At 46.6% G+C, this 21993-nt stretch overlaps 1 long non-coding RNA gene across 1 annotated transcript in view; it reads left to right on the top strand.

Annotated features, from left to right (window-relative positions):
• LOC116529571 overlaps positions 1-21192 on the top strand; it is a 23129-nt gene extending 1937 nt beyond the window's left edge. Inside the window, exons 2-5 of the long non-coding RNA XR_004259549.1 lie at positions 26-188; positions 1901-2016; positions 7098-7282; positions 20985-21192. This is a non-coding gene — a long non-coding RNA (uncharacterized LOC116529571). The remainder of the gene's footprint in view (positions 1-25; positions 189-1900; positions 2017-7097; positions 7283-20984) is intronic.
• The last annotated feature ends 801 nt before the right edge of the window (positions 21193-21993 follow it).

Below are 21993 nucleotides of genomic sequence, written 5' to 3'. Positions count from 1 at the left end.
AAAAAAAAAAAAAAAAAAAAAAAAGAGTTTGTAGATAACCTGTAAATCTCTGTTTTGATGTAAGTCATTTCTCTGCCTGCAGTGTCCTTTCCAACTTATTTTATGTAGCTAATGCCTGCCCATTTCTCATAGTTTAGCCCATTTACCACCTTCTCCAGGAAGCTTTTCTGAATCCTGCAGTGAGTGAGGTAAGTATCACTCTGGGCTCCCATGGCCTCTGGGTTCCTCTGGCACCCTCTGTCCTGGCATTATATTGAAATGTAATTATATAGAAATGTGACTGGATTATATTGAAATTACTTATTTAACAAATGGCTAAATATTGCTTACTCTGTGCCAGGCACTGTTCTAAGTGCTCTACTAATATTTTATTTATTTATTTATTTTGAGATGGAGTTTCATTCTTGTTGCCCAGGCTGGAGTGCAATGGCACAATCTTGGCACACCGCAACCTCCGCCTCCCAGGTTCAAGTGATTCTCTTGCCTTAGCCTCCTGAGTAGCTGGGAATACAGGCATGCGCCACCATGCCCAGCTAATTTTGTGTGTTTATTAGAGACGGGGTCTCTCCATGTTGGTCAGGCTAGTCTCAAACTCCTGACCTCAGGTAATCCGCTCGCCTAGGCCTCCCAAAGTGCTGGAATTATAGGCATGAGCTAACGCCAGGCCGATAAGTACTTTGTTATCCCTAGTTCTAGGTGAGGAAGCTCTGGGGCGCAGTGAGGTCAGTACCTTGTCCAGTGTTACACAGTTCATAAGTGGTGGAGCTGAGGTCTGAACTAAGGCTATAGAGCTCCAGGATCTGTGTGCCTCTTACATTGTGGACATCCCTCCCCCAGTGGCCAGGCCAGTTCCTCAAGAGCAGGGGCCATATCTATCTAACTGCCTATCTATTTATTTTTTATTTTTTGAGTCAGGGTCTTGCTCTGTTGCCTAGGCTGGAGTGCAGTGGTGCCATCACAGTTCACTGCAGCTCTGACTTCCCAGGCTCAAGTGATCCTCCTGCTCTAGCCTCTCAAGTACTTGGAAGTACAGGCACGCCGCCATACCCAGCTAAATTTTTCATTTTTTATTTTGTAGAGACAGGGTCTTATTTTGTTGCCCAGATTGATCTCAGAACTCCTGGGCTCAATCATTCCTCAATCCCAGCACTGGGCCTCCCAAAGTGCTGGGATTATAGAGTGAGCCACCCACCCAACTATATCCATTTATTTAAGAATCCCAGTGCCTGGCCTGATAGCTCAATACCTGTATGTTGAACTATTAATTCAAACTACAAAGAGGTCAAAAACAATAGAGTTTTCTCTACCTCACAAATGGGAGGGTTTGTATTGAATGTTGTATTTATCCTCTAGCCAATCTTATCCTGGAGCACAAAGCAAAATGACCCAGCCTCCTCCGCTATCTTCTGAGTGCTTAGGCCTGAGCAAGAGGGCTGCCCCCTTGCTTTTATGTAGCCAGCCCGTGTATGTGCAGGGCCAAGCGAAGAGGGAAGAGGTGGTGGGACATGGATGGCTTCGTTTAATTGGAAGACGGTGGGTAGATTGGAACTGGCATTTGAAGATTTGAGAGTTGTTGATCATGGGCCAGAAAAATGCTGTTCTGTGACTGCGGGGCAGGAGGAGGAAACTGATACTTCTGAGGGTGAGCCTGATGAGGTAACATACTCATGTGTGGGGCTCAGGTTAGCCAGTGCTGAGGTCTCCTGTCTCTGGGCATCCAGCTGGTGCTACAGCCGGGGCTTCTGCCTCCTGCAGCCCTGTCAGGCCCAAGGCCTTCCCTGTTAGCACTTGCTCCAGCCTGCTCACTGGAGTTGTGTTCTGGGTGGGTGCCTAGAATACTCACCCTCCTATTTGGGGTGTCAGGGAGCTGTCTGTAACTAGCAATTTCTTTTGCACCTAGAGAGAGCCTGCCACTAAAAAGGCCTGGTCAAATCTTCAGGTGTACATGGATTGGGAACAAGCTGGCCGGCCTCATCCGGATGCTCCTGCATTCTGACGTCATGCCCATGACAGCAGGTAAGCAGGGCACTGAGGTGAGGACAGTGGTGGCTGAACAGGATGGAGAGGAAGCTATCTGGAGTCCTGGGCCCTTAACACTTTTCACCTGAGGCATCTCATATCCCAGCATCTAGTAACAAATGAGGCACAGCAGGCATTTTTGAAGCTCTATAAAGGCTTAGAGCCATTAGAAAGAGTAGGTAACTAAAAGTTATAAACAGTTTTATCCTCTGGTTTGGTTTTATTGTTTTGTTTTGTAATTTTATTTGGATATCTTTTCAAACTTACAGATATATAGAATAAGAATTCTGTAAGAATATTTCAATGGGCCAGGTGCAGTGGCTCACACCTGTAATCTCAACACTTTAGGAGGCCATGGCTGGAGGATCACTTGAGTCCAGGAGTTTGAGATCAGCCTGGGCAGCACAGCAAGATGCCATCTCTACAAAAAATACAACATTAGACAGGTATAGTGGCATGTGCCTATAGTTCTAGCTATTTGAGAGGCTGAGACAGGAGGATGGCTTGAGCCCAGGAGGTTGAAGCTGCAGTGAGCCATCATTGCACCACTGCACGCCAGTCTGGGCAACAGAGCAAGGCCTTGGCAGAAAAAAAAAAAATCAAGGAAAAAAAAAACAAGAAAAAAAAAGAATATTTAGAGGAACTCTTATGTATCCTTTACCTACTCATTAATTTCCTCTTTGTGCCCTGTATGCTTTATCATTTTCTTTATGTACATTATACACAGATGCATATATGTATTTTTCCCCTGTTCCACTTGAGAAATTGAAGACCATGCACCTTGACTCCTAAATTCCGTATATATTTCCTAAGAACCAGAATATTCCCTGGCATAATAGAGTACAACTATCAAAATTATAAAATGTGACATCAAGTACTTTGATGAGCCATATTCAGATTTATCACTTGTCCCAATATCGTTCTTTATAGTAATTTTTCTTCCCTGACAAGGATTCCCAAATTTATTTCGTTGTTGAGTCTCTTTAGTCTCCTTTTTTTGTTGTTGAGATGGAGTCTCACATTATCGCCCAGGCTGGAGTGAAGTCGCACAATCTCGGCTCACTGCAACCTCCGCCTCCCGGGTTCAAGCGATTCTCCTGCCTCAGCCTCTCGAGTAGCTGGGACTACAGGCATCCACCACCACGCCCGGCTAGTTGTGTTTTTAGTAGAGATGGGGTTTCACTATGCTGGCCAGGCTGGTCTTAAACTCCTGACCTCATGATCCGCCTGCCTCAGCCTCCCAAAGTGCTGGGATTACAAGGGTGAGCCACTGCGCCCCGGCCTAGTCTCCTTTTATTAGAAACAGTTTGTTAATTTCATTGCCTTTTTTGATCTTGACATCTTTGAAGAGAATAGGCCAGTTGTGTTTAAGGGTGCTTCTCAGTTTGTATTTGCCTAGTACTTCCTCACAATTAGATTTAGGTTATATGTTTTGGCAGCAGTAGCACAGAAGCAGTGTTGTTAGTGCATTGTATGAGGAAGTACATGATGTCAGTTCAGATGTTCGTGAAGTTAACTTTGTTGACTTGGTCAAGCAGTTGTTTGCCAAGTGTCTTCACTGGAAAAATGCCATTTTTTTTTCTTTGAGACAGGGTCTAGTTCTATTGTCCAGGCTGGAGTGCAGTGGTGTGATCACAGCTCACTGCAGCTTCAACTTTCCAGGCTCAAGTGATCCTCCCAGGTCAGCCTCCAATGTAGCTGGGACCACAGGCATGCCCCACCATGCCCAGCCAATTTTTTATACAGATGGAGGTTTCACTATGTTGCCCAACTAATTTTTGTATTTTTTTTTAGAGATGGTGGGGTTTTGCCATGTTGTCCAATCTGATCTTGAACTGGTCTCAAATGATTCTCTCACTTCAGTCTCCCAAAATGCTGGGATTATAGACATGAGTGACCTCACCCAGCCAGAAAAGTACTATTTTTTTTTTTTTTTTTTGAGACGGAGTTTCGCTCTTGTTACCCAGACTGGAGTGCAATGGTGCGATCTCGGCTCACCGCAACCTCCGCCTCCTGGGTTCAAGCAATTCTCCTGCCTCAGCCTCCTGAGAAGCTGGGATTACAGGCACGCGCCACCATGCCCAGCTAATTTTTTGTAGTTTTAGTAGAGATGGGGTTTCACCATGTTGACCAGGATGGTCTCGATCTCTTGACCTCGTGATCCACCCGCCTCAGCCTCCCAAAGTGCTGGGATTACAGGCGTGAGCCACCGCGCCCGGCCCGAAAAGTACTATTTTTAAGAGTATCAATCAAAAGCTAAATTTTTTTCTTCTTACTATTTGGCCCATCTCCCAGAGGTAGTTACTATTGACAGTTGTATTTTCCTTTTTTCTTTCTTTCTTTTTTTTTTTTTTTTGACTTTTTGAGTGAGAGCCTTGCTCTGTTGCCAGGCGCCAGGCTGGAGTGCAATGGCGCAATCTTGGCTCACTGCAATCTCCTCCTCCTGGGTTCAAGCAATTCTCCTGCCTCAGCCTCCCTAGTAGCTGGGACTACAGGCACCTGCCACCACACTCAGCTAATTTTTGTATTTTTTAGTAGAGACGGGGTTTCACCATGTTGGCCAGGATGGTCTTGATCTCTTGACCTCATGATCTGCCCACCTCAGCCTCCCAAAGTGCTGGGATCACAGGCGTGAGCCACTGCACCTGGCCATCCCCTTTTTTCTTAAATATTCATAATGATCTTTTTTACCTATAATATTTTTTTGTCTTAATCTAGCTTTATAAAATGTTTCTAAGTCATAATTGCATATAGTTTAAAGAAAATCATTCTATAATAAAACATTTTTCTGTTCCCCCAACACCATTTTTCTACCCTGCCGGAGGCAACATTCATTTAACTATTTTAATTATTTGGGCTTTTATTGCAATGTCTCTATTGACTTTTTTAAGTTTTTGGCTGTTTTTGGTTAAGTTTTTTCTGGGAAACACCCGTAGAGATTTGCATGCAGGAAGTTTGTTGGGGAGTGATCTCAGGAACAACTCCTGCAGATGAGGGAAGCAGATTGGGCAGACGGAGTTATAGAACTGCCTGTAGTCACACAGATGCCCCAGCTGATCCCAGGGGGAGTTTTGGAGTGTGGATATCCCTTCAGAGTTATCCTGAACTAAGGCCAGGGGATCAGGCCCTTGTGTCCTCCTGTGGACCAGTCACCAATTCTGGCTGATTCCCAGGAGTGGTGTGAACGTTGGTGAGGCAGCTCCCTTTAGCCAAGGGCATTTTCTGGGATGAGTCTCATCCTGGGGCTGGTGATACCCAACACTCCTGGATGCTGAGGGAATTGACAGTTGTGGTCTTGCAGGGATTGGCATACCCCAGCATCCACTGTGCTCCTCCCATTGTATCTCTCAGATCCACTTGCTTCCTATAAGTTCACTTCACTTGAGGTCAGCTCCTTCAGGGTTCTGGTTAATCTCTTTTTCTAGGGAAATTAGAGGAAAGATAGTGGGATGAACTCTGGTCCCCATTGTTGCTGTTGGTCCCAGAACTGCAAATGATACTCATCATCTTCCTCCTCTACTGTCTTTTTTTTTTTTTTTTTTTTTTTTGAGATGGAGTCTGCTCTTGTCACCCAGGCTTGAGTGCAATGACGCAATCTTGGCTCACTGCAACCTCTGCCTCCCAGGTTCAAGTGATTCTCCTGCCTCAGCCTCCCAAGTAACTGGGATTATAGGCACCCGCCACCATGCCTGGGTAATTTTTGTATTTTTACTAGAAATGGGGTTTCACCATGTTGGCCAGGCTGGTCTCAAACTCCTGACCTCAGATGATCCACCTGCCTTGGCCTCCCAGAGTGCTGGGATTACAGGTGTGAGCCACCATGCCTGGTCTCCCTCCTCTGTTATCCATTTCAGATGCCTCTCATCCTCATTTCAGCTGGCCCCTCTGATCATCTAAATGGCTTAGCTGGTGAGGTGACCTAGACCTTTGTCTGTGGGAATTTGAGCTCCTGGTCACTATATACCTTCTCAGGTCATGGCTGACTAGCACAATTGGGCAGGGGAGTCCACATTTTTTTCAGTTGTCCTAAGACCAGTTTATAGAAAGTCCATCTTTACCCCAGTGATTTAAGATGCCAAGCTTTGTGAAATACTGAATTCCTTTCTTTATATACATATTTTAATAGAGATAAGGGCTTGCCTCGTTGTCCAGGCTGGTCTCCAACTCCTGTGCTCTGGCAGTCCTCCTTCCTTAGCCTCCCCAAGAACTGAGATTACAGATGTGAGCCACCATGCCCAGCTGAAATGCTGAATTTCCATACATATCTCAGTCTATTCTGGACTTTCTCTTCTCTTCTCCTAATCTGTTCAATCTATTTATGTGCCACTTCCACACTTAAGCATTTAGTTTAAATGAAGGTACTATGTGCCTTTTTAGATTTGGAGAGTTGGAGTTTGGGCCCCCACACAGGCGGGCTGCAGAAATGTGTCCTCCCTTGGAATCAGGAGGGCGACCTCCTGCCCTCACAGGCTCTCATGGGCTCCAAGCAGGGGCCCTGGGGCTGAGCTGCATGGAGTCATCTTTTGTTGACTGCAATAAAGAAACTGAGGCTGGAGTGCATTGGCTGGAACCTGGCTCACTGCAGCCTCAACCTCCTGAGATTAAGAGAGTCTCCCATCACAGCCTCCCAGTAGCTGCGACTACAGGTACATGCCACCATGCCCAACTATTTTTTTTTTTTTTTTAAGACAGAGTCTGGCTCTGCCACCCAGGCTGGAGTGCAGTAGCATGAACTTGGCTCACTGCAGTCTCTGCCTCCCGGGTTCAAGCAAGTCTCCTGCCTCAGCTTCCCCAGTAGCTGAAATTATAGGTGTGCACCACCATACCCAGCTAATTTCTATATTTTTAGTAGAGATGGGGTTTCACCATATTGGCTAGGCTGGTCTCGAACTGCCGACCTCAGGTGATCCACCCACCTTGGCCTCCCAAAGTGCTAGGATTATAGTCATGAGCCACCGTGCCTGGGACCCAACTATTTATTTTTATTTTTGTAGATATAGTGTGTTACAGAGAGCTTGGAGTTTTAATTATCTAGTTTGATATTCTTACCTTAGCACTTTTCCCTTTCTCAACCCCAGAGAATTTTCGTTACCTGTGCACCCATGTAAAGGACTTGGTTTCAAGGGAAGCAGCTTCCACCGCATCATCCCCCAGTTCATGTGCCAGGGCAGTGATTTCACAAACCACAGTGGCACCAGGGGCAAGTCCATTAACAAGAAGAAGTTTGATGATGAAAACTTTATCTTCAAACACACAGGACCAGGTAGGAACCACTCAGCATGTGGTGACGAGGCTGGGTGAGGGCGGGCTGGCCGTGCAGGGTGGAAGGATGAGCCTTGGTTCCGGCCAAGAAACGGAGTCTGGAGGAGACCCCGCCACCTGTTCAGCCTTGCTAGGGTGGAGTTTGCTCTGGGCTTTGGAAAGCCTTTTTTTGGGGGGGGCTTATTTCAGTTCCCATTTGTCTCCTTTTAAAAGAGGAAGAAGCATAGGCGACTGGGTCTGCTCCTACAGTGGTGTCTTGTTATTGTTTTTGTAACTTTTTGCTTTATGTAATATCAAGCTCACAGAAGTTACAAGAATAGCACGATGAACCCCATACACCTTTGCTGGCCTTCACTCAGGTTCACCAGTTGTTTTTATTGGTGAACATCATTTCCTGTTTATTCTCCTTCTGTGTATATTTATAGACAGTGTGTATTTTTTTTTTTTTTTTTTTTTTAAGATGGAGTCTCGCTGTGTCCACCAGGCTGGAGTGCAGTGGTGCGATCTTGGCTCACTGCAACCTCTGACTACCTGGTTCAAGCGATTCTCCTGCCTCAGCCTCCCTAGTAGCTGGGATTACAAGTGCCCACCACCATGCCCAGTTAATTTTTGTATTTTTAGTAGAGACGGGGTGGAACTGTTGGCCAGAATGGTCTCGATCTCCTGACCATCATCCCCTGTAGCCGGGTCTATAGGTGCATGCCACCACACCCGGTTAAATTGTTGTGTTTTTTTTTTTGTAGTTTTAGTAGAGATGGGGTTTCAGTGTGTTAGCTAGGATGATCTTGATCTCCTGACCTAGTGATCTGCCTGCCTCAGCCTCCCAAAGTGCTGGGATTACAGGCATGAGCCACCGTGCCCCGCCTGACAGTGCATATTTTTTTAGAGCCATTTGAGAGTAAGTAGGAGTGTTCATGTTCCTCTACCACTAAATACTTCAGCATCTATTTCATGAGAAACAGAATATTTTTAATATTACCAGGACATAGTTATCAAAATCAGAAAACAAACACTGCTTCAATACTATTCTCTCATCTGCAGTGCATATTCAGCTTTCCTCATGTGATACCACCACATCATCCTTCTGGAGGTTTTCGTGGCTGGCATGTGCTCTGGACTCATGGATGCTCTGCCCATCCACCCACGCCACACTGCCCTGTTGCCTCACTCACATCCCACACGCCGTCGCTGGATGCACTCTTCTTCCTCTTGCCAAGGAGCCCGCTGCCTCTCTCTTGTGCTCCTTTTACCTAGTGCAGAACTCTGTCTGCTGGAGGGGGACCTGAGCTGTCTGGTCCCCCTTGAGTTGAGGAGCTCAGGTCTTAAGGGCACCTTAAGCAATGCCCAGTGGTCCTCCCAGATTTCTGGAGGTACTTGTCATCCATGGTCTGAAGGGAAAACATGCCTTTTCTTTACCCTCAGCCCTACACCATTACCTCACACTCTGCCTCTCAGCTGATGGTGTCACTTATTGATAGAAACAATCAGAGGAGAACTACTCTTCCCACGGCCACATCTCCTCCCCTGGCTGCATTGTTCTCTCCTGCCTGGTCTGCTTGCCTTCCTGTAACAGTGGTGACCTCCCTTTTCTCTCCTTTTGCCCCATGGTGTCTTCTCCTCAGTCTCTTCCCTTGTCTCTTCCTTCTCCCAGTCTAAATTTTTGGAGGGCCCCAGTGCTCACCATGGCTTTTCTTTATCTGTATTCACTCTTTACCTTAATAGTTCTCACCCTTTTAGCCTAGCACCTGCCTCTTACAGCTCATCTGCGCTGAGATGGAAGTGACAGCTTTACACCCTTCCGTGAGTGCCTAATTAAAAACAGTATTGGCCAGGTGCAGTATCTCACATCTGTAATCCCGGCACTTTGGGTGGCCGAGGTGGGAGGATTGCTTGAGCCTAGGAGTTTGAGATCAGCCTGGACAACGTGGCAAGACCCCATCTTTACAAAAAATACAAAAATCAGCCAGGCGTGGTGGCGCACACCTGTAGTCCCAGCTACTCAGGAGGCTGAGATGGGAGGCTGGCTTAAGCTTGGGAGGCAGAGGTTGCAGTGAGCCAAGGTTGTACCATTTGCACTCCAGCCTGGGTGACAGAGCAAGACTCTGTCTCAAACAAAACACCCCACAGTATTATGCCATGGTTGTAATATAAAGGGAAATTAAAGGAAAATAATTTGTAATAACATAATGTGCATTTCGGTATTCAAATGCTTTTATACAACTACATGTATAAAATATTTGAACATGTGTACTTCTGCCTAGAGCAGCAATCAGCAGTGTGGACTGATTCAGGTGTGTTGTTTTGGCAGAATCAAAGTAACATAAAGTTCTGAAATAGTAAAAATCTCTTGGTAAAATTCTGAACAAAAAGAAATGATATGTGACAGGATGGGTTGATTTATGGAAAAATTTGATACAAAAAATAATTGTTTGGGTTTATATGGAAAATAGAGTTAAGTTCTAGGCTCAGATTATTATAAATAGATTTTTCTTTTCTTTCTTTCTTTCTTTTTTTTTTTTTTTTTTTTTGAGACAGAGTCTTCCTCTGTTGCCAGGCACCAGGCTGGAGTGCAGTGGCGCCATCTCTGCTCCCTGCAACCTCCGCTTCTGGGTTCAAGCAGTTCTCCTGCCTCAGCCTCCCAAGTAGCTGGGATTACAGGCGCGTGCCACCATGTGCATATTTTTGTATCTTAGTAGAGATGGGTTTTCACCATGTTGGCTAGGATGGTCTCAATCTCTTGACCTCATGATCAGCCCACCTAGGCCTCCCAAAGTGCTGGGATTACAGGCGTGAGCCACTGCGCCTGGCCATAAATAGATTTTTCTTATTTACATGAATGTTATTCAGGGTTTTTAAAAATCCAGGATTTAGAATAACTCTTCATTAGATGAGAGATTGCAGGACATCTAGAGTCCCTCCCTATCCCTTCCTTCTAATGCCAGTAGCACCCTATTACTGACTACCAAAAATAGACTGTAATTTCTACTAGCCGCTAGGGGGCAGTATGACACCACTAAGAACCCATGCCCTGGGCAATTACACCGGGTCCCAGGACTTTCAGTGAAATCACTGAGTAAAGCTTGTCCACATGGGTCTCCATGCTGATGGCTCCCGGAGCTGCAGAATCCTATCCAACTACCTACCTGTCACCTTTGCTGGATATCCCACGAGCATCTCACACTTCACATGTCCGAAATGTGGCTTTGGCTTTCTCCCCCAAACCCTTCCTCCCCCTTTTCCCTGTTTCAATAAATGACTCCACCATCCACTTGGCTGCTTGGTCAGAAACTTGGAAGTCATCATGGACTCCTGCGTCACCTGCAGGTCATATTTATCTGGCTTCAAGTCATCTCCTGGACCAGCTACTCTTCACCCTTTCCCCCTACCCCCAAGTCCTCCTGTTTCCAGCCTGGCTTCTTCACCTTCATAGTCTGATCTTCACCTGGCAGACGGAGTGATTGTTTTGTTTTGTCTTTTCCTCCAAGATGGAGTCTTGCTGTGTCACCAGGCTGGGATGCAGTGGTGTGATCTCAGCTCACTGCAACCTCTGCTTCCTGGGTTCAAGTGATTCTTCTGCCTCAGCCTCCCGAATAGCTGGGATTACAGGCATTCACCACCATGCCCTGCAGATTTTTGTATTTTCAGTAGAGATGGCGTTTCACCATATTGGCCAGGCTGGTCTCGAATTCCCGACCTCACCTTGGCCTCCCAAAGTGCTGGGATTACAGACGTGAGTCACTGTGCCTGGCGCAGAATGATTGTTTTTAATCATAAATCTGATCACATCATCTTCATGCTGACCCATCCTGTGCTGTATACGGGACCCTGTCCTACAGGGCTAACCCAACTGGGTCTTGGCGCTTCTCTGTGCTCCTAGGATGTGCTGCCCCTCGCCCTCTGCATCCATAGGCAGTCTCGCTGTTCCTCAGACATGCTGAGCGCACTTCTGCCTCGACCTTTGCACATGCCCTTTCCTCTCCTGGAGTGTTCTTCCTCCACTGTCCAGATGGTTCACACCCACTTTCTTTTTTTTTTTTTTTTTCTTTTTTTTTTTTTTAATTCGTGCGTCGACGCTGGTGGACTCAGGGACACGGAGTCCTCCCAGTTCCCAGAGCCCGACGGCCCCGGGGTGCTTTCCCAGGGCCAGAGGCACCCCTCCGGCTGGCGGGTGCGGAGCTGGTCTGAGGGGCCCTGAAGGCGACCCCGGCTGCCCGCGGGCTTCCTGGAAGCGGGGCCGCAGGAGCAGAAACGCTCACATCCACGCGCACAAATAAAAACGTGAGCAGCTCCGTGCCGCCAGCTGCAGGGAAACCGCGGGCTGATGGAGACGCAGGGCGTCTGCCCGGGCAGGAGCGCGGCGGGTCAAGAAGACCGGGCGTGAGGGCAGGGAGGCCGGGGCAGGAAAAAGAGAGAAAACCCCCAAGCCACGTTTCAAAAATGCGGGTGAATTTTCAATGCCGGCCGCCCGGGGGAGTGGTGGGGGCCGGGCTGCGGGCGTTGGGGCCGCGGGCCACCCGGGGCAACTTTCCGGGCGGGAGGCGTGGCTGGAGGGGGCGGTGCCGGCGGCGGGAGGCCCACACCCACTTTCTTCAGCTGCCACGCGTGTGTCCCCTCAACTGAGAGGCCTACCCTGACCTCTCCCTAAAATAGGCTTTCCTGCCATCTCAACTCTTCTTTTTAATCAGCCTCATTTTTCTTCTTAGGCTTATTACCTGTAATTGTGTTATACGTTTAATATTTTACTTATTTATTTTCAGTCCCCCTTTCTCCAATGTCAGCCTCGTGAGGCCAGGACTTAGGCGTTCTTTTTCACCATTGTATTCTGGAACAGTGTCTGGCACACAGCAAGCATGCAATAAATGTTTGAATATTTAATTATTTTAAAAAGCTATTGGTTGGGCGTGGTGGCTCATGTCTGTAATCCCAGCACTTTGGGAGGATGAGGCAGGCAGATCACCTGCGGTCAGGAGTTAGAAACCAGCCTGGCCAACATGGTAAACCTCATCTCTGCTAAAAATACAAAAAAATTAGCTGGGCGTGGTGGTGAGCACCTGTAATCCTAGCTACTTGGCAGGCTAACGCAGGAGAATCGCTTGAATCTGGGGGGCAGAGGTTGTAGTGGGCTCAGATCGCACCACTGCACTCACTCCAGCTTGGCGACAGAGCAAAACTCTGTCTCAAAAAAAAAAAAAAAAAGAGTAGAATGGGACATGGTCCCCAAATGAAGGAAGTACCCAATCTGGAGGCTCAGCCATGAAGAGGGGGTTTCCCATTGCCACAATGAACTGTAGCTCCTTAACCTATGCCCCCTAATCCCCTACCAAACCCAGGTTTGTTTGTTTGTTTGTTTGTTTGTTTGTTTTTGAGACAGAGTCTCACTCTGTCACCCAGGCTGGAGTGCAGTGGCGCAATCTCGGCTCATTGCAACCTCCGCCTTCTGGGTTCAAGCAGTTCTCCTGCCTCAGCCTCCTGGGTAGCTGGGATTACAGGCATGTACTACCACGCCCAGCTAATTTTTGTATTTTTAGTAGAGATGGGGTTTCACCATGTTGGTCAGGCTGGTCTCGAACTCCTGACCTCATGATCCGCCTGCCTTGGTCTCACAAGTGTTGGGATTACAGGCGTGAGCCACTGCGCCTGGCTCAGGCTTTTTATTTGTGTGTTACATTGTTGTTGCTGAAACTGTCTTGCTCTTGTCACCCAGGTTGGAGTGCAGTGGCATGATCTTGGCCACCGAAGCCTCAACCTCCTGGGCTCAAGTGATCCTCCTGCTTTAGCCTCCCAAGTAGCTGGGACTACAGGTATATACCACCAGGGCTGACTGGTTTTAAACTTTTTGTTGAGTTTGTTGAGACAGGATCTTTCATTCTCTTTTTTTTTTTTGAGACGGAGTCTTGCTCTGTCGCCAGGCTGGAGTGCAGTGGCACTGCTCACTGCAGCCTCTGCCTCCCAGGTTTGAGAGATGTGATTCTTCTGCCACAGCCTCCCAAGTAGCTGGGACTACAGGCATGCACCACTATGCCAGCTAATGTTTGTATTTTTAGTAGAGATGGGTTTTCACCATGTGGGCTAGGATGGTCTCCATCTCTTGACCTCGTGATCTGCCCACCTCGGCCTCCCAAAGTGCTGGGATTACAGGTGTGAGCCACTGCGCCCGGCGGAGACAAGATCTGTGTTGCCCAGGCTAGTCTTGTATTCCTGGGCTCAAGGGATCCTCCTGCCTTGGCCTGCCAAAGTGCTGGGATTACAGGCATGAGCCACGGTGCCTGGCCCTAGGCCTTTTGGATTGAACTTAGACTATCACCTCCTTCAGAAAGCCTTCATGATGAGTGTTTGGATGAGTGTCTCTTTCTGTTTTTCACAAACACTTAGATGACTCTATTGCTCCCATTCTATGCACAAATGTCTCTGTCACTGGGCTTTGCCATTTTGTAGCATAATTACCTTTTTTTAAAACAGCTTTAGTAGGATTTTACATACCATCCAGTTTACCCATTTAAAGTACACATTTTAATGGTTTTCAGTGTATTCACAGAGTTGTGCGGCCATCACCACAAATAATGTTAGAACATTTCATCACCCCAAAAGGGAGCTTTATACTCTTTAGCAGTTGCTCCCTATCCTGTTGACCCCCTGCCCTGGGGAACCCCAATTTACTTTTTGTCTCCGTGGATTTTCCCGTTCTAGGCATTTAATATAATGGAATCATACAATATATAGGCTTTTGTGAGTGTCTTCTTTCAACTTAGCATGATGTTTTCAGGGTTCATCCATGATGTAGCATGTATCAGCCTATCATTCCTTTTTATTGCTAATTAATATCCACTGTCTGCATATACCCCACATTTGTTTATCCATTCATAAGCTGATAGGTTGTTTCTACTTTTTGGTTATTATGAATAATGCCACTATGAACATTCATATACAATTTTTTTTTTTTTTTGAGATGGAGTCTTGCTCTGTTTCCCAGGCTGGAGTGCAGTGGTACAATCTTGGCTCACTACAACTGCCGCCTCCCAGGTTAAAGCAATTCTCCTGCTTCAGCCTCCTGAGGAGCAGAGATTACAGGCACACACCACCACCCCCAGCTAACTTTTTTTGTAATTTTAGTAGAGATGGGGTTTCACTGTGTTGATCAGACTGGTCTTGAGCTCCTGACTTCGTGATCTGCCTACCTTGGTCTCCCAAAGTGCTGGGATTACAGGTGTGAAGCACCTCGCCGAGCTACACACAAATTTTTGTATAGACATATGTTTTCATTCTCTTTGATATGCCATAGAATTGGAAATGCTGAGTTATGTAACTTTTTTTTTTTTTTTTTGTCTATACAAAAATTTGTGTCTAGCCTAGAGTGCAGTGGCATGAACTCAACTCACTGCAACCACCACCTCCCCAGTTCAAGCAATTCTCCTGTCTCAGCCTCCCTAGTAGCCGGGATTACAGGCATGTGCCACCACACCTGGCTAATTTTGGTATTTTTAATAGAGATGGAGTTTCACCAGGATGGCCAGGGTGGTCTTGAACTCCTAGCCTCAAGTGATCCACTCGAAGTGCTAGGATTACAGGCATGAGCCACCATGTCTGGCTGATAACTATTTTTAATGTTTTGAGAAACAACCAGACTGTTTGAAGTGGCTGTACCATTTTGCATTCTTAACGGCATTGTATGATGTTTCTGATTCCTCTATATCCTTACCAAGACTTGTGATTATCCTTATCCTTCTTTTTTTTTATTAGACCTATATTAGTGATGTGAAGTAATATCTCATTGTGGTTTTGATTGGCGTTTCTCTGCTAGTTAATGATGTTGAGCATCTTTTCATGTGTTATTGGCCTTATGTATATCTTCTTTGGAAAAATGTCTATTCAGATCCTTTACCCATTTTTAATTGGATTATTTGTCTTTCCATTATTAAGTAAGAATTCTTTTGTTTTTTGTTTTTTGAGACAGGTTCTCCCTCTGTCACCCAGGCTGGAGTGCAGTGATGCGATCACAGCTCACTGCAGGCTTGACATCCCTGGGCTCAAGGGATCCTCCTGTCTCAGCCTTTCGAATAGCTGGGACTACAGGTGCATGCCACCAGGCCCAGTAGAGACAAGGTCTCCCTGTGTTGCCCAGGCTTGCCTCAAGTGATCCGCCTGCCTTCACTTCTCAAAGTGCTGGGATTACAGGCATGAGTCACCACACCTGGCCAAATGAAGTCATAATTCCTTCTTTTTTTATTTTTATAGTGACAGGGTCTTGCTCTGTCAACCAGACTGGAGTGCAGTGGCGCAATCACGGCTTGCTGCAGCCTCAAATTCCTGAGCTCAAGTGATCCTTCTGTCTCAGCCTCCTAAGTAGCTGGAACTACACGCATGCACCACAATGCCTGGCTAATTTTTTCTTATTTTTTTTAGAGATGGGGTCTCACTATGTTGCCCAGGCTGATCCCAAACTCCTAACCTCAAGTGATCCACCTGCCTCAGCCTCTTAAAGTGCTGGGATTACAGGTGTGAGTCACCGTGCCCAGCCTTTTCTCTCATTCTGTGGGTTGTCTTTTCACTGTTTTGATGGCATCTTTGAATCACAAAATATTTTAATTTTGATAAAGTCTAATTTATCTTTTTTGTCACTTTTGGTGTAGTGATTATGAAGATTTACTCCTTCATTTTCTAGTAAGTATTTTATGATTTTCTCTCTCACATTTAAGGCTTTGCTCCATTTGGAGTTAGTTTTGTGTCTAGCATGAGGAAAGTGGTCCAGTGCTACTCTTTTGCATGTGGATTTTTAGTCGTCCTGGCACCATTTGTTGAAAATCCTGTTTTTTCCTGTTTAATTGTCTTGGTATCCTTGGTGAATATAGCTGACCATAAATGTAAGGGTTTCTTCTGGATTCTAAATTAAATTTTGTTGATCTGTATGTCTGTCATTGGGCCATTACTACGCTGTCTTAAATTCTGTACCTTTCTAGTAAGTTTTTAATTCTGGAAATGGTAGTCTTCCAACTCTGTTTTTCCTTTCAAGATTTGTTGGTTATCCTGATTCTCTTATATTTCTTATGAATTTTGGGATAAGCTCTTGTCAATTTCTACAAAAAAAAAGCCAGCTAGGATTTTAATACAGATTATAACTGCATATGTAGATCAATTTGGGAGTATTGTCATCTTAACAATATTAAGTCTTCTAATCCATGAACTTAGGATATCTTTTCATTTGTTTAGGTCCTCTTCAGTGTTTTTCAATAATGTTCTGTGGTTTTCTTTTCTTCTTTTTTTTAAATTGGAATGAGGTCTTTCTATGTTATCCAGGCTGGTCTTTAACTCCTGGGCTCAAGGAATCCTCCTACCTTATCCCTGCAAAATGCTGGGATTATAAGTATAAGCCACCATGCCTAGCAAGTAAGAATTCTTTAAATATTCTGGGTACAGGTCTCTTATCAGTTATATAATTTGCAAACAGTTTCTCTCTCTCTTTTTTTTTTTTGAGACATGGTCTCGCTCTGTTGCCCAGGCTGGAGTGCAGTGGCACAATCACAGCTCACTGCAGTCTGAAACTCCTGTGCCCAAGTGGTCCCTATGTCTCTGCCTTACAACTAGCTGGAACTATAGGCACACACCACCACATCTGTCTAATTTTAAAAAATTTTTTAAAATTTTTTGTACACTGCACTCCAACCTGGGCAGCCAAGTGAGACCCTTCTCAAAAAATAGTTATGTATATAGCAATTACGTTTCTATATATTAGCAATTAACCTGAAAACAAAATTTTTTTTAAAATTATATTTACAATAGCATAAAAAAGAATAAAATATTTAGGAATAAGTTTAAAAGCTCTATAAAGCTTATACTTTGAAAACCACAAAACAGTCCAGGCATGTGGTTTATACTCATAATTCTAGCACCTTGGGAGACTGAGGTGGGAAAATTGCTGTAGTCCAGGAGTCTGAGACCAGCCTGAGGCAACACAGTGGGACCTTGTCTCTACAAAAATATATATAATCAATTGTATATTGATCTTGTATTCTGCAACATTGCTGAACTTGCTTATTTGTTCTAATAGTTTTTTTTGTGGATTTTGTAGAATTTTCTCCATGCAAGACTGTGTCACCTGTAAATAGAAATAGCTTCACATTTTCCTTGCCAATTGGATGCCTTTTATTTCGTTTTTTTCACCTAATTACCCTGGCTAAAACCTTCAGTACAATGTTGAATAGAAATGTCAAGGGCAAATATCCTCATCTTGTTCCTGAACTTAGGGGGAAAGCATCTGGTCTTTCACGATGTAGTTTTCTGTTGATACCTTTTATCAGATTGAGAAAGTTTATTGAGTTTTCATTATGAAAGGTGTTGGATTTTGTCTAATGCTTTTTCTTTTTTTTTTTTTTGAGACGGAGTTTCACTCATGCTACCCAGGCTGGAGTGCAATGGCACGATCTCGGCTCACCGCAACCTCCGCCTCCTGGGTTCAGGCAATTCTTCTGCCTCAGCCTCCTGAGTAGCTGGGATTACAGGCACGTACCACCATGCTCAGCTAATGTTTTGTATTTTTAGTAGAGACGGGGTTTCACCATGTTGACCAGGATGGTCTTGATCTCTTGACCTTGTGATCCACCCGCCTCGGCCTCCCAAAGTGCTGGGATTACAGGCTTGAGCCACCGCGCCTGGCGTCTAATGCTTTTTCTATATCTGAGATGATTATGTGGTTTTTGTCTTTTATACTGTTGATATTTGCCTGTTACATCAATTGATTTTTGGATGTTAAACCAACCTTACATTCCTGTGATGAATCCACTTCTTTTTTGGGTGACTCTATTCATTGGATTATGAGCTCCACCACTGTTAGGGCCAGTGTCCCCAGGGGCAGAGGGGATGGGTATCCCTAAGTCTCTCTTTATTCTGCTCCTTCATTCCCCTGAGTTCCCCTCTTCTATTCTATCTGAAAAGACAAGGACAGGAAGCCAAGGCAGAAGATGATCATCGCCAGCTGTGGGGAATACATGTGGCGCTCTCTCTGCTCTCCACTCTGCTCTTTCCCTTGCACATCCAGGAAGGAGCTGCCAGCCTCAGAGGAGGCAGCACCAAGGGTGCCCTGTTTGAAGCAAGCAGCATTTGTGGCATGAGGCCTGCCTCAGGGTCAGCTTGGAGCACCTCTGCAGGCACAGCATGGAATGTTCCCAAGTGCAGCTTTGGGCCCAGGAGCCAGCACAGGTGCTACTTCACCAACCACCACCATGGGCAGACTGTTTGTGGCCACAGGCTTCTTCCGGCATTTGCTGCCAGGTCTACTGTTGGGCCCACCAATGTGGCTCCTGGATGTTTTATTCTGTTTGGTTTGCTAAAATAAATTCTAGTTCTTATACTGCTGCCTGCCAGCCAGGTCCCAGGTGTTTTCAGAGGTTGCTGCTGGGACAGGCCTTAGCATCTCTGCTGCTGTTCTTCTCTTTTAGGCCAAGTCCCTTAGGGGATGCTCTCATCAGCTCGTTGTGGGGCAGTAGAAGGCAAAGCCATATAAAAGTGCCTCTGTCTTCTCTCTCTGGTTGGTTACCATTTCTGCTGTCACACTAGCTGGTCTTGTGCCTGATGGGCACCTGTAAGCAGTCTCACTCACCTGCACTCATTATGCACTCCCTGAACCAACAGAACTATATTACCAAGAATCAGCCATGGCCCTTCTTTAGTCAGCAGATGTGCTTGGTGCTGGGGAGAAACAAGCAGGGGTGGGTCCTACCTCCTCCCTGACCCCAGGCCTACCTAGAAATTGCAGTGTGGTGCCATGGTGTGCAGCCTGTGCTAGGATGGCTCTCACCTTCTACCACTTTTGGGCCAGCCGGACCACCTCATGGCATCTTTCAGGTGCTGAGGTTGAGCCCCATCAGTCTCCAAAAACCTCCCCCAGGGATGCCCACTGGCTCCCATGACATGTCCCAGGAGCTCTGTCTGAATCAAGTCTTTTTTTTTTTTTCTTTTTGAGATGGAGTTTCACTCTTGTCACCCATGCTGGAGTGCAATGGCATGATCTTGGCTCACTGCAACCTCTGCCTCCTGGGTTCAAGGAATTCTCCTGCCTCAGCCTCCCAAGTAGCTGGGATTACAAGCATCTGCCACCATGCCCAGCTAATTTTTGTATTTTTAGTAGAGACAGGGTTTCCCCATGTTTGCCAGGCTGGTCTCGAACTCCTGACCTCTGGTGATCCACCTGCCTCAGCCTCCCAAAGTGCTGGCTGAATCAAGCCTTGATGTTGAGAATCCACCAGGGTGAGGGTGGTGGGGAAAGGAGAAGCCTATTGCCCTGGCCCCAGTGACCCCCGGCCAGCTCCACCTCTGGCACCCTGGGTGGGGCTTCTCCCCCTTGATCAGCTTGGGCCTGCAGTGTTCCCAGCAGGCACTCTTACTCCTCAGTGTTGACGTTATGTTACTGGTGGTCAGTCATGGCTGTCAGGACAGGCAGCATTGAGGCCAGGATAAGGCCAGCTACCCAGGGCTGCCATGAAGCCCAGGAGAGAAGAGGATATGTGTAAAGTGCTCAACATAGTGGGTTCTGGGGCTGGCCCAAGGCCCTGAGAGGGAGGACTGGTCCCACAGCCCTGTGAAACAAGGGAGGACCTTATTGCTGTGCTTGCCTGATAACCCTGGGAAGGAGGGATCAAGGGACCAGCCAGAGAGGCCAGTGGGAGAGGAACCTTCAGTTTTTCCCCAGAAGTTATCCCAGTGGGTCCACCTGTGACCCTTGCATTGTGAGGTCACCTGAGCCTCAAAGGTAAGGCACCTGCCCATGCTTGTGCCAAGTGCTACACAGAGGAGGAGAGGAGATTATTGGTCCGAGGATTCCAGACCAGTGGACAGACTCGTGGCCACATGATCTGGGCACTGGGCTGCCTGCCGCCCCATGGGAGCCCCACCCCAGCCTCTGAGGAAGGGAATGCAAGACCAGACGTATGAGGGAGAAGCTAAAGAAGAACTCAAGGGCTGGAAGGCTGCTAACAATTATATTTTGAAAGAACATTTAATAACAGAAACTTTCAAAATGTTTCATACATTGAATAAATCAGATCACCAAGCAGTGCACAGAGTAGGATCCTAACTTTATAAAATATCCTATGTCATATATAAGAAAAATGTGTATGTGCCAAGAAAAAAGACTGGAAGGAATTAGGAGCAGTGGTTCTCTCTGATTGATTGTGGGTGTTGGTATTCTGGTTTTTGTTATTTTCTCTGTAATTGATTATGGGTGTAGGTATTCTGGTTTTTGTCATTTTCAAAATTTTCCCCAGCACACAGGTAGTTTTCTTACATGAGGAAAAAACATTTGTTAAAAGTAGGGAGTGGCAGCTATTTGCTCAAGGCCTCCCAGTAAGGAAAGGAGCCTGGAGTAGAAAGCGCCCCCTTGAGCTTCCCACAAGGGCAACGTTAGGTGCCAGCCACACTCACTACAGGGCCAGGGGAGGGCCACACACCTGCCACTTCCCCAGCAGAGACCCTAACGCGCAGGTCACTGCCAATTCAGACTCCTTCCACAAGCAGGTGAGGGTGCAGGCCACACCTCATGCAAGAGATTACCACGTTTATATTTTTGAGGAAAAGCACAGCTCTCAGGTAAATACAGCAGTACTTCCAAACACATTCTGGGAGGAGTGGGTTTTATGAGGAAGGCACACAAGAAAGGCCCAAATTTGTAAGTCCATTTAAAATGAGCCTGCTCAGAATTGCTGTTTATTCCACAGATCTGCGCAGGCATGGCTTTATGTGTCCCATGACACATTTGACCCTCATGGAGGCCTCAAAAGGGCAAGACCAGCACCCTCTTCTACAGAGGAAGGAGCAGGCACAGCAGGTACATGATGTTGTCAAATTAACAAGAGGCAGAGGCTGGGTACAGTGGCTCTTGCCTATAATCCTAGCACTTTGGGAGGCTGAGGTGGGAGGATTGCTTGAGCTCAGGAGTTCAAGACTGGCCTGGGCAACATAGTGAGGCCTGGTCTCTACAAAAAAATATAAAAATTAGCCGGGTGTGGTGGCATGTGCCTGGCGTCCTAGCACCTCTGGCTGAGGTGGGAAGATTGCCTGAGCCCAGCAGGTCAAGGCTGCAGTGAGCCATGATACAGCCACTGCACTTCAGCCTGCGTGACAAAGTAAGACCCTGTCTCAGAAAAAAAAAAAAAAAGGCAGAGCCAGGACTTGACACCAGGTCAACTTGGTTCCAAAACCTGTCCTCTCCTTTTCACAGACCCCTTTCCCATGAAATAATAGGGAATTTCTCTAAAGCACATCGCCCAGGTCCCTACATAAAGACAAAGAAACAGGACTTTGCACACTCGGCTGGCATCAGGGCCAGCCCTGCGCTGCAGTCTGAAGATGGCCACTGGGGTGGAGGAGCTGCTCTGCACTGAATGGCCTCAGACCCCCTGTCAGTGGCTACTTGTCGCTGCCAGTGGGCCTGAGTTGACTACCCTTATTTATGCTCCTGATGTGTAGCCTTGAATGCATCCTGGGGGTGGGAGACAACCAGGCCAGAAGAGGACCTTGGTAGCTGAGCACTGACCCCTCATCAGCTGTGGGTCCATACACCCTCCTCCTTTTCTGAGGCCTTCTCTATGTGATGTCATTTGGTGGCTGTCTGGGTGGCTAAAGATGCTAGAAGTCTGGCCACCAGGAAGGCCACAACTGTCACTTTCTGCTTTGCTGCTGAAAAGGGAGTCTCATCACGATCTTCAGGCCTGCTCTGCACACCTG

The sequence above is a fragment of the Sapajus apella genome, unplaced genomic scaffold, assembly GCF_009761245.1.
Source record: "Sapajus apella isolate SASKATOON/1434 unplaced genomic scaffold, GSC_monkey_1.0 scaffold62, whole genome shotgun sequence".
Taxonomy (NCBI): domain Eukaryota; kingdom Metazoa; phylum Chordata; class Mammalia; order Primates; family Cebidae; genus Sapajus; species Sapajus apella.
This window is presented reverse-complemented; position numbering and strand designations above follow the sequence as displayed.